Below are 14,323 nucleotides of genomic sequence, written 5' to 3'. Positions count from 1 at the left end.
CACAGCAAACTAGCAACACAAAGATATTTAACAAATTTGTCCAAATTTCCTGGGTTAATGGAGAAGAAAGCCATACTGGTTAACCTCAAAGGGAATTAGGGGACTACCCAAGACATTTGTACCTTTTGAGCTTGTTTTTGAGGAGAAATAAAGGAGTGTCAAGTGCCAAGCCAGAATCTCCTAGATGTGCCTAGCAGCGTGGCACCCAGAAGTTGTCCCTCTCTGCTTTGCCGAGGTCCTGAAGCCCTTATCATACAGTTTTTTAAAAAAAAATCTGCCAAAGGGGTGCCTGGGTGGCACAGTCAGCTATGTGTCCTACTCTTGATTTTGGCTCAGGTCATGATCTCAGGGTGGTGGGATCAAGTCTCTCCTCAGGCTCCATGCTCTGCTTGAGTTTCTATCTCTCTGCTCCTCCTCCCCCTTCCATCCCAGGCTCGCGCTCTCTCTCTCTTCCAAAATAAATAAATACATCTTTTTAAAAAATCCCCCAAACTAAGATTATACTAATTTTCTTAATCACTCAGAACCCATCATGTTAAGAAAAACCTGGTAGACCTACAGAACCACTAAAACTCTCTTACACGAGTTACCCTGAGGAGACTCAAGCAAGATGGCAGGGGAGTAGGAGACCTAAATATCGTGGGGTTCCAGGAGTTCAGCTAGATAGTTATCAAACCGTTCTATCAAACTCAACAGGAGATCAGAGAGAAGAAGGGCGTCAATTCTAGGAACAGAAAAGCAACCATTTTCTGGAAGGTAGGATGAGCAGAGAAGAGAGTCCAAGGCGATATACAGGAAGCTAGACCATGGGGGGAGGGGCCGGCTCCCGGCAAGCAGTAGAGCACAAAACCTGGACTGTTAGAAGTCTGCTCTACTGGGAGACGTGGCTCCAGAGGCTAAGCAGAGGGTGGAGCCCTTGCCAGGACAGTGGGGTCTCAGGACCCGCAGGGTCACAGAAAAACCGGTAGTGCCTAAGGGTGGCAGAGCCCCCAGGTATCAGAGTGGGGGAGGCTGTGGCAGAGACAGAGCTGAGAAGGGGGCTCTCAGCTTGGGGTTCCCTTAAACCATGATCCAAGACACAGTTGGGCCACTGCTCTTGGAGCAGGACCCACGTGGCAGGTCCAGGGAGACTCACCTTCCTCCGGGAGGAGTGGGAGGAGTGGGAGGAGTGCATGCCAGGAATCAGCTGGGTTTGGAGACTCCAAAGGGCACCGAGCGCCGGAGACAGAAACACTCACTCACAGGACGGGTGAGCTCAGAGCGTGGCCGGAGACCAGGGAAAGGGGAGGGATTAAAGGCTTTTCTCCAAGGGTGCACTGAGGAGTGGGGCCCCAAGCTGTCGGCTCTTCCAGCCAGAGACTGGGAGGCCGCCATTTTCATTCCCCTCCTCCAGAGCTCTACGGAAAGCGTTCAGGGAACAGCGTTCAGGGAACAAAAGCTTCCAAAGGGGAACCTGAGCAGATTGCTTAGGCCACTGGCAAGGGCGGTACAATTTCGCCTCCCGCAAAGATATTTGAGAATCACAGGGGCAACAGGTCCCTCCCAAGAAGATCAGCAAGAACACCCAGCCAAGCCCAAGTTCACTGATCAATGAGAACTGCGGAACTCAAGAGGTAGGTCAATGCAACCCATAAATTTCAAGGCTTTTTCCTCATGGTTCTTTAGTTTTTCAAAGTTAAATTTTTTTTAATTTTATTTTTTCTTATTCTATTTTTAAAAATTTTTCCTTTTTCCTATTTTAATGTTTTAAATTATTTTTTCTTATCAGTAGCTTTTTAAAAATCTTTTTAAATTTTCATTGTTATAGTCATACTCTCTCCCTTCATTGTATTTAACCTTATTTTTTGTATATGTATAGATTTTTCTTTTTTTTAAATTTTGGGATACAGTTTCTTTTAACAGATCAAAATATACCCTAAATATACCACATGGCTTTGTTCTAGTCTCCAGCCTGATCATATTCTTTCCTCCTTTTTTCCTTCTTTTTTCAATCAACTTCTTAACTTTTCCAATTCCTTTTTTAGAATCTTTTAAAATTTTCATCTTTACACTCATATTTCATCCCTTCATCGTGTTTACATATATATATGTATATATATATATATATTTTTTTTTTCCTTTAAAAATTTGGGAGGCAGTTTCTTCTAACAGAAGATACACCCTTCTGTTAATACACCCCAAATCACCCAAAGTCAAATACACCCAAAATCAAGTGTGTGGCTCTGTTTTATTCATATATATATATATATATATATACACGAATAATATATATAATATAATATAATATAATATAATATAATATATATTCATAATATATATATTATATATATGTGTATTTTTTTCCCCACCCTTCTTTCTCCTCCCCCCCAGTTTCAGGTCTTTTCTGATTTGATTAGTGTATATTTTTCTGGGGACATTGCTACCCTTTTAGTATTTTATTCTCTCATTCATCTATTCTTATCTGAATAAAATGACAAGGTGAAAAAACTCACTTCAAAAAAAAAAAAGAACAAGAGGCAGCACCAATGGCTAGAGACCTAATCAATACAACATTAGTAAGATGTCAGAACTAGAGTTCAGAATGAGGATTATCAAGGTGTTAGCTGGGCTCCAAAAAGCCTGGAAGATAATAGAGAATCCCTTTCTGAAGAAATAAAATCCCATTCTGGAGAAATAAAAGAACTAAAATCTAACCAAGTTGAAATAAAAAAGATATTAATGAGGTGCAATAAAAAATGGAGGCTCTTACTGCTAGGATAAATGAGACAGAAGAGGGACTTGGTGATATAAAAGACCAAATGATGGAGAATAAAGAAGCTGAGCAAAAGAGAGACAAAAAACTACTGGACCATGAGGGGAGGATTTGAGAGATAAGTGATACCATAAGATGAAACAATATTAGAATTATTGGGATCGCAGAAGAAGCAGAAAGAGAAAGAGAGGGGCAGAAGGCATACTGGAGCAAATTATAGCAGAGAATTTCCCTAATTTGGTGAAGGGAACAAGCGTCAAAGTCCAGGAGGCACAGAGATCCCCCTTCGAAATCAATAAAAATAGGTCCACACCCCATCATCTAATAGTAAAGCTTACAAGTCTCAGGGACAATGAGAAAATCCTAAAAGGAGCTCAGGGTAAGAATCTGTAACATACAATGGTAAAAATATTAGATTGGCAGCAGACTTATCCACAGACACCTGGCAGGCCAGAAAGAACTGGCATGATATATTCAGAGCACCAAATAAGAAAAATATGCAGCCAAGAATACTATATCCAGCTCAGCTGTCATTGAAAATAGAAGGAGAGATAAAGAGCTTCCAGGTCAAACAAAAACTGAAAGAATTTGCAAACACCAAACCAGCCCTATAGGAAATATTGAAAGCAGTCTTCTAAGCAAAGAGAGAGCCTAAAAGTAACAGACCAGAAAGGAACAGAGACAATATACAGTAAAGGTCACCTTCTAGGCAATAAAATGGCACTAAATTCATATCTTTCAATAGTTACCCTTAATGTAAATGGGCTAAATGGCCCAATCAAAAGACAAAGGGTATCAGAATGGATTAAAAAAACAAAACAAAACAAAAACAAAAACAAGACCCACCGATGTGCTGTCTACAAGAAACTCATTTTAGACCCAAAGACACCTCCAGATTTAAAGTGAGGGGGTGGAAAACAATTTACCATACTAATGGACAGCAAAAGAAAGCTGGGGTGGCAATCCTTATATCAGATAAATTAGATTTTAAGCCAAAGACTATGATAAGAGATGAGGACGGGCACTATCTCATAATTAAAGGGTTAGTCCAACAGGAAAATCTAACAATTTTAAATGTCTATGCCCCTAACATGGGAGTAGCCAATTATATAAACCAATTAATAACAAAATCAAAGAAACACATAGACAATAATACAATAATAATAGGGGACTTTAGCAACCTCCTCATTGAAATGGACAGACCATTTAAGCAAAAAATTAACAAATAAATAAAGGCTTTAAATGACACACTGGACCAGATGGACATCACAGATACATTTAGAACATTCCATTCCAAGGCAACAGAACACACTTTCTTCTCTAGTGCACATGGTACATTCTCCAGAATGGATCACATCCTGGGTCACAAATCAGGTCTCAACTGGTACCAAAAGAATGAAATCATTCCCTGCAGATTTTCAGACCACAATGCTTTGAAACTAGAACTCAACCACAAGAAGAAAGTTGGAAAGAACTCAAATACATGGAGGCTAAAGAGCATCCTACTAAAGAATAAATGGGTCAACCAGGAAATTAAAGAAGAATTTTAAAAATTCATGGAAACAAATGAAAATGAAAACACAACTGTTCAAAATCTTTGGGACACAGCAAAGACAGTCCTGAGAGGAAAGTATATAGCAATGCAAACCTTTCTCAAGAAACAAGAAAGTTCTCAAGTACACAACCTAACCCTATACCTAAAGGAGCTGGAGAAAGAACAGGAAAGAAAGCCTAAACCCAGCTGGAGAAGAAAAATAATAAAGATCAGAGCAGAAATCAATGAAATAGAAACCAAAAGAACAGTAGAACAGATCAACAAAACTAGGAGCTGGTTCTTTGAAAGAATTAATACGATTGATAAACCTCATTAGCAATCAGGGAGATTCAAATCAAAACCACATTGAGATACCACCTTACACCACATAGAATGTCCAAAATGAACAAGACAGTAAACAACAAGTGTTGGAGAGGTTGTGGAGAAAGGGGACCCCTCTTACATTGTTGGTGGGAATGCAAGTTGGTGCAGCCAACTTTGGAAAACGGTGTGGAGATTTCTTAAGAAATTAAAAATAGAGCTACCCTATGACCCTGCAATTGCACTACTGGGTATTTACCCCAAAGATACAGATGGAGTGAAAAGAAGAGCCATCTGTACCCCAATATTCATAGCAGCAATGGCCATAGTCGCCAAACTGTGGAAAGAACCAAGATGCCCTTCAACAGATGAATGGATAAAAAAGATATGGTCCTTATATACAATGGAATATTATGCCTCCATCAGAAAGGATGAATACTCAAATTCTGTATCAACATGGATGGGACTGGTGGAGATTATGCTGAGTGAACTAAGTCAAGCAGAGAGAGTTAATTATCATATGGTTTCACTTAATTGTGGAGCATAAGGAATAACACAGAAGACAGTGGGAGAAGGAGAGGAGAAGGGAGTTGGGGAAAATCAGAGGGGGAGACGAACCATGAGAGACTATGAGCTCTGAGAAACAAACGGAGGGTTTTGGTGGGGAGAAGGTGGGGGGTTGGGTGAGCCTGGTGGTGGGTATTAAAGAGGGCACATATCGCATGGAGCACTGGGTGTGAAGCATTAACAATGAATCTTGGAACACTGGAAAAATAAAATAAAGTTTAAATATTTAAAAAAATATATATATATATAGATGAACCCCTGGCCAGACTTATCCAAAAGAAAAGAGAAAGGACCCAAATTAATAAAATCATGATTGAAAGAGAAGAGATCACAACCAACACCAAAGAAATACAAACAATTATAAGAACATATTATGAGCAACTATACACCAGCAAATCTGACAATATGGAAGAAATGGATGCATTCCTAGAGATGTATAAACAACCAAAACAGAACCAGGAAGAAATAGAAAACCTGAACAGACCCATAACCAGTAAGGAGATTGCAGCAGTCATCAGAAATCTCCCAAAAACACAACCCAGGGCCAGACAGCTTCCCAGGGGAATTCTACCAAACATTAAAGAATTAAAGAATTCTACCAAAAATTCTACCAAACATATATTCCATTTATATAATTTTAAAACATTTAAATTAATTCTTTAAAGAAGAATTAATACCTATTCTCCCGAAACTGTTCCAAAAAATAGAAATGGAAGGAAAACCTCTAAACTCATCTGATGAGGCCATCCCATCAAGGGATTACCTTGATCCCCAAACCAGACAGTGACCCCATCAAAAAGGAGAATTACAGACCAATGTCCTTGAGGAACATGGATGCAAAAATTCTCACCAAAATACCAGCCAATAGGATCCAACAGTAGATTAAAAGGATTATTCACCACGACCAAGTGGGATTTATCCCAGGGCAGCAAGGTTGGTTCAACATCTGCAAATCAAATTAGTGTGATACAATACAGTAATAAAAGAAAGAACAAGAACCATATGATACTCTCAATAGAGGCTGAAAAAGCATTTAACAAAGTACAGCATCCTTTCTTGATCAAAACTCTTCACAGTGTAGGGATAGAGGGCACATACCTCAAGATCATCAAAGCCGTCTATGAAAAACCCACAGTGAATATCATTCTCAATGGGGAAAAACTGAGAGCTTTTCCCCTAAGGTCAGGAACATGGCAGGGATGTCCACTATCACCACTATTCAACATAGTACTGAAAGTACTAGCCTCAGCAATCAGACAACAAAAAGAAATAAAAGGCATCCAAAATGGCAAAGAAGAAATCAAACTCTCACTCTTTGCAGATGATATGATACTTTATGTGGAAAACCCAAAAGACTCCATACAGGAATTCAGTAAAGTGTCAGAATATAAAATCAATGCACAGAAATCAGTTGCATTTCTATACACAAACAGCAAGATAGAAGAAAGAGAAATTAAGGAGTTGATCCCATTTACAATTGCACCCAAAACCATAAGATACTTAGGGATAAACCTAACCAAAGAGGCAAAAAATCTGTACTCAGAAAACTATAAAGTACTCATGAAAGAAATGGAGGAACACAAAGAAATGGATGTTCCATGTTCATGGACTGGAAGAACAAATATTGTGAAAATATCTATGCTACCTAGAGCAATCTACACATTTAATGCAATCCCTATCAAAATACCATCAATGTTTTTCAAGGAAATGGAACAAGTAATCCTAAAATTTATATGGAACCAAAAAAGACCCCAAACAGCCAGAGGAATGTTGAAAAAGCACACGAAAATTGACAGCATCACAATTCCAGATTTTAAGCTCTATTACAAAGCTCTCATCATCAAGACAGTATGGTACTGGCACAAAAACAGACACATAGATCAATGGAACAGAATAGAGCCCAGAAATGGACCCTCACTTCTTTGGTGAACTAATCTTTGACAAAGCAGGAAAGAATGTCCAATGGAAAAAAGACAGTCTCGTCAACAAATGGTGCTGGGAAAATTGGACAGCCACATGCAGAAGAATGAAACTGGATCATTTCCTCACACCACACCCCAAAATGGACTCAAAACGGATGAAAGACCTAAATGTGAGATAGGAATCCATCAAAATCCTTGAGGAGAACACAGGCAGCAACCTCTTCGACCTCAGCCACAGTAACTTCTTTTTAGAAACATCGCCAAAGACAAGGGAAACAAGGGTGAAAATGAACTATTGGGACTTCATCAAAATAAAAAGCTTTTGCACAGTAAAGGAAACAGTCAACAAAACCAAAAGACAACTGACAAAATGGAAGAAGATATTTGCAAATGACATATCAGATAAAGGGCTAGTATCCAAAATCTATAAGGAACTTATCAAACTCAACACCCAAAGAACAAATAATTCAATCAAGAAATGGGCAGAAGACATGAACAGACTTTTCTGCAATGAAGACATCCAAATGGCCAAGAGACACATGAAAAAGTGCTCCTTACTTGCCATCAGGGAAATACAAAATCAAAACTACAGTGAGATACCACCTCACACCAGTCAGAATAGCTAAAATTAACAAGTCAGGGAATGACAGATATTGGCGAGGATGCAGAGAAAGGGGAAACCCTCCTACGCTGTTGGTGGGAATGCAAGCTGGTGCAGCCACTCTGGAAAACAGTATGGAGGTTCCTCAAAAAGTTTAAAGAAGAGCTACGCTACGACCCATCAATTGCACTACTGGGTATTTACCCTAAAGATACAAATGTAGTGATCCCAATGGGGCACATGCACCCAGATATTTATATCAGCAATGTCCACAATAGCCAAACTATGGAAAGAACCTAGATGTCCATCAACAGATGAATGGATAAAGAAGATATGTCACACACACACACACACACACACACACACACACACGGAATACTATGCAGTCATCAAAACCCCTGAAATCTTGCCATTTGCAATGACATGGACGGAACTAGAGGGTATTATGCTAAGTGAAATAAGTCAGTCAGAGAAAGACAATTATCACATGATCACTCTCCAATATGAGGAATTTGAGAGGCAGGGCGGGGGATCAGGGAGGGTAGGGAGGGAAAAAATGAAACAAGATGGGATCAGGAGGGGACAAACCATAGAGACTCGTAATCTCAGGAAACAAACTGAGGGTTGCTGGGGTGCTGGAGTGGGGAGGGATGGGATGGTGTGGCTGGGTGATGGACATTGGGGAGGGTATGTGCTATGGTGAGTGCTATGAATTGTGTAAGACTGATGATTCACAGACCTGTACTTCTGAAGCAAATAATACATTATATGTTTAAAAAAAAAAAAGTTACCCAGAACAGAGACAATTACATTGATTATACAAGCTTAGAATCAACTAGAGGTGTTGGGAGTTGGCAAGTGAAACAAAATAGTTTCCAATATGAAATGAAATTTCTCTCCAGATTGTAGCATTTACATTTCTGTACACAGTGGGGACGCCAGTTAACATTTTATCCAACTGAGAGGGTGTTACATAAACTTTGTGAGCCTGTAGCCACGGAGAATCTGCATTTCTAAAGGGGAGAAATCTCCTGTTTGGGACAATTAAGATTCCCGTGGTTCTCTCTTGCTTTTCTTTGTGCAAGACTCTGGAGCGTCTGGCATCATTTCAGAAATGTACAGGTTGATTCACAGAGCACAGGTTATATGAAAGCTGCAATGAAATGTTTTTTCCTAATCGATGGCGGAGCTAATTTTGAAAAATACATTGTTTTGACCGTTCCATCTCTTCCCCACATCAGCATGCTGAAATGTCTCATTCTGAGAGAACCAGGGGACAACCCCTGTGCCCAAAGTGGCAGCTGGGAAAGATTAAAAAAAATAGAGACAGATAAAGGAAGCATGGGCTGAGAGGTAGGAAAGACAGCTGGGAGATTTAAGAGATCGTGGCCTCGAAGCAGCTGAAGGAGACAGCAGTCCAGAGAGAGACTGTTTGCAAGATAAGAGGCTTTGTGCAAGCCGAAGAAATATGCCAAAGATGATAAGAAATGCAGCTGTTACGAAAGCGTGAATTGTCCAGATTCTCGGTCTGCCCTGGACGGTAAAGATGGGTTCCCATGTGCGCTTTTGGGGACAAACCCAATGACTCCTTTGGCCAGCCAGCTTCCCCTCGCAAACTCTCTCCAAGTGAAGATGCGTGTGTTCCTCTCGCTCAGCCATTTTCAAGATGCCCTGGCTCCTGTTTCTGGCACTATTTCTTCTTCAAGTTCTCTTTTTCTCCTCCATCTCTTCTCGGTTTTCATGGAGACAGCCAGGCTTTTAATGGCACATGTCTTGAACTATACCCATTTAATAATGACATTCTGCATTTAAATACAATGTGGTTGTTGTTAAAATTGGCAGTGTTCAAAGTTTATAATTAATTGACATAGACTCGTTCAGTTTTATAGGAGCTCATAATGATAAATCACTGAATAGTATCCTTCCCATAAAAGCCCAAGTGGATGGAGGTCAAGATGATAAATAATCAGTATAATCCTTAGCACTATGACTAAACAAATGTTGACCACAGAAATTAAACTTAAAATAGAAGCATGGAGACGTTTACGTTCTATGACTTGTATGAAGGGTTTTAATCATGCGTATAATTTGCCTCAGGGATCCTTAAATTTGGTTTTAGCCCCACAGTGTACTGAACCCAAGGCATATTTATGAAGCTTCCCTGAGAATTTCTGAGACAATTCCTTCAGACACAGGAGGTTGCAAAAATAGTCCAATGGTGGTGATTTCTGTGGCATCATCCAGACTCAGGGCTCCTTTCCCAGTGCTATCACCTTCAGTTATGACTTTGGGCCAATTGTATTAGCCTCTTTGTCAAATGAAAATGGTAACGCCAAGCTACTGTGAGGTTGTGAGGAATTAAGATAATGTATGCAGTGTCTGGTAAAGGGATGCCCAGCCAAAATGTAGACATTTACAGCAAAGAAGTGAATGATGGGAATAAAGAGAAGAATGTTCCATCTGATGTGGACTATTACCAGTCTTCCTTCTCAGATATGGAACTACGGGATGGAATGTCTCTTTACAAGAGAAAGCAAGGGCTACAGGGAAAGGATCAAACAAAAGATCCATGAGGTCAAGGCTTTGTACTAATAATTCCCCTCTATGTCCCCGTGGGACTTCTGACTCTTATGTTAGCTTTCCATTTGCCAGCCACACTCCCAACACATTCTCTTTCCACTGGGTGGTGGTTTATGCCCCCCCCCATGGCCACTCATGGTCAAGGACAGAGCATAGGGAGCGCTCTGAAATATTATTGATGAAGTAGGCATAGGGTCTACTTTATCAATAATATTGGATGAAGTGGAAAATGGCACTTTTCTTTAATATGGTGCCCCGATGATAAGCAGGTACAGTAAGTACAGTTAGATGTCAGGCTAAAGGTCCAAAGGGTGGATTCAGCTGCGATTGGGAATGAATCAAAATGGGTTCAGGGCAATCCTGATGCTTTTTCAGCTCCTCTGGGACCTGTTGTCCCCGTTGTTTCCAATAATTCTTAAAGGTGTGCAGGGATTTTTCCCTCCACCAATTTGGTGGTTGCTGGCTCGTAGGTAACAGAGGATGGAGGACAGGGAAGTGGTGGGCGGCTCTGTCTCAGGAGCCCCAGGGTTAAGGCAAAGGGTTTGCTGGGAAGGGATGAGTCAGGAAGCAGCATGGTGAGGTGGCGCGCACACAGGACGCAGTTTCGGCACCCCCAACCCCCACCTTGAAAGCCCGGTTGTGCACCATGTGGACATCGTGACCTTGGGCAGGCTGCTGCTTCTTGCCTTTGCACTCTTCTCTTCCTCTGAAAAATGGGGCTACTATCCCCTACCTCACATTGCTGCGAGGATTAAATACAAGTACCTGATACATGGTATGTGGTTAGTGCTGCAAGCCTGTTCCTGCGCTTCCCCTTGCAAACTTGCCATTATTTCTATAAAGGTCCACCACCAACAGGCAAGGGCCCGCAGCAGGACAGAAGCAGTGCAGCACAAGTGAATACGGACGATGCAAGCCTGACTCTTAGCCGCAGATGTTGTTTTATATTTTTCTAATTTTATTTTTAGGTCATCTCTGTACTCAACATGGGGCTTGAACTCATGACCCTGAGATCAAGGGTCACACGCTCTACCGATGGAGTCAGCCTGGTGCCCCACAAATGACGTTTTAATCTGTTGGAGGAAAGGATACTGGAGAGCAAGGTAAGTACACTTTCTCTAATCTTCCTCCTTTCTCTTCTGACTCGCTTCTCGGCCTAAGACTGGAAGTCACAACAGATAAAGAACACCAGTGTTCCATGTCTCTGGACGTGCAAGGTCCATGGCGAAGCTCCATCCAATCTTCCCAGGGGCACCACATTTGCCTGTTTCTAAAATTTTCCCACTACAAAGAATATACTCCTATTTTTTAAATGTCTAAACCTTTCCAAATTCAAAAACTCAGCTGTTGTCTTAAATGTCTTTTATTTAACTAGAAAACAGAAAACCATATATCCAATCACTGTCTTTTTTTATTTAAGAGGGGCGGGAAGGGGCAGAGGAAGAGTGAGAGAGAGAATCTTTTTTTTTTTTTAAAGAATACTTTTTTTTTTTTTAAGATTTTATTTATTTATTTGACAGAGAGAGATCACAAGTAGACGGAGAGGCAGGCAGAGAGAGAGAGAGAGGGAAGCAGGCTCCCTGCTGAGCAGAGAGCCCAATGCGGGACTCGATCCCAGGACCCTGAGATCATGACCTGAGCCGAAGGCAGCGGCTTAACCCACTGAGCCACCCAGGCGCCCCGAGAGAGAGAATCTCAAGCAGGCTCCATGCCCAGTGCAGAGGCCAACCTGGGGCTTGATCCCAGGACCCTGAGATCATGACATGAGTCAAGATCAAAAGTCAGATGTGTAATGGACCGAGCCACCCAGGTGCCCCCAATTATTGTCTTTTAAGTGATTCCCCCAGTCCCCATCCCCAGATGAAGTGTCCCAGCACCCAGCAAGCCAGCTCTCTCTCTCTCCTGCACGTGGCCCCTTTCGTGGTCAGCCCTCACCTCACATGTCCATCCCACGTGACTCACACTCCATCATCTCATCCCCTTTCAGAGATGCTGTTAAGAGATGCTTTCGACCTTTGTGCCTTTTTTCTTCAATTTTTTCTTCTACATCTTCACATCCCTCTTTTCTCCAGTGATAAAACATACACAGGTGAATGCAGGGTAGAAATGCATACCCCAAGGCTCTCCAAAGTCACCTGCTGTATGTCTCGCACCTCATCTGAGGCAGGGGTCAGAAAACTTGCAAACGAGTTCTTACCTGATTGGGGCTGTCAGAGCAACACGGTTTTAAGATACAGCAAAAACACACTTTCTACTTGGCAAAACTACTTTTGTATTTCAAACTCATTTGGGACGTCAGATTCAGGTATTTGCCATTTTGAGAACACATGATCTGAGCTATTAAATGAGAAAAAAAGAAAGAAAAATGAGAAAAAAAAAAAGAAAATGAGAAAAAAGAAAAATTCTGATGGCAGTCCCTACTGCCATCAGAATTATCTCCAACAGTGGCAAAATGGAAAAAGAAAGCACACCCTCCAACTCACAGGGTATTAATAGCTCAGTGCTATCCTTGTGGACATAAAGCAATGGCTTCCATCTTTCAGGAAAGGAGTGACTAGAAAAAAGGGGACTTTATAGACTTTCTCTCCTTAGAAATTGGTCAAGGGTCAAGAATGACCAAATACTGTGCAGGAAGACATAACTAATTTATGTTATCAAAGCTATAAATGTGTATTACTTTTCTTATCTAAAATTTCTAAAGTGCTTATACACGTCTTGCCTGACTTTTTTCTCATTTTGATTTACGACTGGGGCTTCAAAGCCTGGAATTTAAAGGACTTGGCTTCAACCGTTATTGAACTTCTGATATTCAACTCGGAACAAGTACCCCAAATGAAACCTCTTCTGTACAAAGTGCTTAAGCAAAACAAGTTAGAATTTCCATGGAAACAGCCTAGAATTCTTGAAGGAGAAGAGAGGACAAAAGTAAGCATGAAAATGCACTTATTTATTTTTTGGTTCCTCTTCACCTCTGCCCCTTCAAACCTCAGGCTATCATCTTAATGAACATTCTCAAGCCTCAGAGGGAATTAAGAAGAACAATATTTGACAGGAGTGAGGAAGGAGCTAAATATAACTCCCCTGTGAGAGAAATGAATTCCAGAATCTTCTCTTTTCCCCTTCCTTCCCCTCTCTGGGCAATCTTGCCATCTTCCAGTGTTATTTTTGTGCCGTTCCTGTTGCACAGCAATTTTAGCTGTTACTTGGTTGGGACCAAATGAAGATAACATCATAAGATATGGTTTTGTCCTCCTTTGGAAGGGTCTTCCATATGAGAAAATAACAAAGGACCAGCTTCCAAATTAATATTGTATATATTCCCTCGCTATAATTTCCATTTGCCTAACAGTTCAGAATTTTTAAAATGTTCTCATATATAATTAATTCATTTAATCAACAATGTGAGAGGTAGACAGAGCCACTGTGTTGGATGCTATCAACTCACATCTTACCAGCATGAACTGCTTCAAGATCACCCTGCTGGTAGGCAGAGGAACCAGGACTCAGCTGGCTCTTTGCTTTTCAGACCCATTGGTTTCTGTACCTCCTCAAATACAACTGGCCTGCCTGACCACTGTGGACATTAGGCCATGGCTACACTCCCCTTTTAATTAGATATTAAGAACTTTTACTTATTTATAGATATATAGCCTAGTATTAGAAAGTAAAAATCTTGCCCTCTTTCCTACTGCTAATATTGATGTTAACATAGATCAGAAATACCCCCAGGAAACGTACAGCCAAGGGTAGGTGGGTTTTCCGCTTTCCTGAGTGTGGCTATTTTTGACAAGCTTTTCCCAGAACCCTCTGACCTATTCTTCACTGATATATTAAAGTTTCGTTCTAGAATTCAGCAATCGATATATGGCTTATTGAGGTCAAAAGTGACCTTTCACAAATCTGAAAAATTAAAGGTAGAATGTGTCTTTTGGAGTAAAATAACCCTTGATGCACTGACTGAATTAAGTAGCTTAGAAATTATTTTGCAGATCCCAAGACAGTACCTTGAAGGTGTGTAATATTCCTGCCTGGGAAAAAGTTGGTCT

This window comes from Enhydra lutris, unplaced genomic scaffold (assembly GCF_002288905.1).
Source record: "Enhydra lutris kenyoni isolate GAN:26980312 unplaced genomic scaffold, ASM228890v2 scaffoldscaffold48, whole genome shotgun sequence".
Taxonomy (NCBI): domain Eukaryota; kingdom Metazoa; phylum Chordata; class Mammalia; order Carnivora; family Mustelidae; genus Enhydra; species Enhydra lutris.
This window is presented reverse-complemented; position numbering follows the sequence as displayed.